This window comes from Geospiza fortis, unplaced genomic scaffold (genome assembly GCF_000277835.1).
Source record: "Geospiza fortis unplaced genomic scaffold, GeoFor_1.0 scaffold1532, whole genome shotgun sequence".
NCBI lineage: Eukaryota > Metazoa > Chordata > Aves > Passeriformes > Thraupidae > Geospiza > Geospiza fortis.
The window spans coordinates 257,928-258,963 of NW_005054627.1; positions in this window are offsets into that span (position 1 = coordinate 257,928).

The window sequence follows — 1,036 nt, forward strand, 5'->3', positions numbered from 1 at the left end:
ACCCCAGCACCAAACCCTTTGTGACCCCAGCACCAAACCCTGTGTAACCCCAGCACCAAACCCTTTCATTCCCAGCACCAAACCCTTTGTGACCCCAGCACCAAACCCTGTGTAACCCCAGCACCAACCCTGTGTAACCCCAGCACCAAACCCTTTGTGACCCCAGCACCAAACCCTGTGTGACCCCAGCACCAAACCCTTTGTGACCCCAGCAGCCCGCTCCCTAAATTTCAGTCCTTCCATGTAGGAGATAAATCTCCCAGGGCTCTGGGGCAGCTGCCTGGCCGTCTCTCCTCCCAGTCCCCAGGGCTGGGACAATGTGGGGACACAGCTGTCCCGAGGGTTCACACTCTGCTTTCCCCGGCAATGTGTGGGCATGCTGGGCTCATGTCCTGCCCTGCTGCAGGGTGCAGAGCTGGCACAGCCCCTCACAAATCACTGCAAACCCATCTTGCTGCCCTAAACCTCCCTGGGCATTTCCCTTCCCTTTGGGTGCCAGGCCCCCTCTGAGCTGCCACCCCTCCTTTGGTGCCCTCCTGCCAGCCCCCCTGGGCTCCCCTCACAGCTTGCTGGGGCCCCGGGGCAGGCACGGCCAGGAAGGGACAAGGGACACGGTGTGAGTGTGCCACCCTTTGGGACACGGTGTGCCACCCTTTGGGACACGTTGTGCCACCCTTTGGGACACGCCAGTCCCCACTTCTGTCCCCCCAGGGGTCCAGCCTGTCCCCCACCAGCCCCCGTTGCCTGCTGCACCAGTGCAGGGACAGCTGATCCCAAATGGGCCACCCCAAAGTCGGGGTGCATCTCCCAGGATGAGAGCCCAGCTGTGAGGAGGAGGAGGAGGAGGAGGAGGAAGGGGCTGAGCAGCCACCGCGGGGATGAGGTCAGACCCGGCTGCATTCCTGACTTACGCAGGCTGAATTTGGGAGGTTTGGGGCAAGATCTGGGTTTGTCCCAGGAGGGCACCCACGGCTGGGGCACGACTTTGAGGGGGGGCGTGAGGAGCGGGGCACGGGGCGGGGGGGGGGCTCGCACT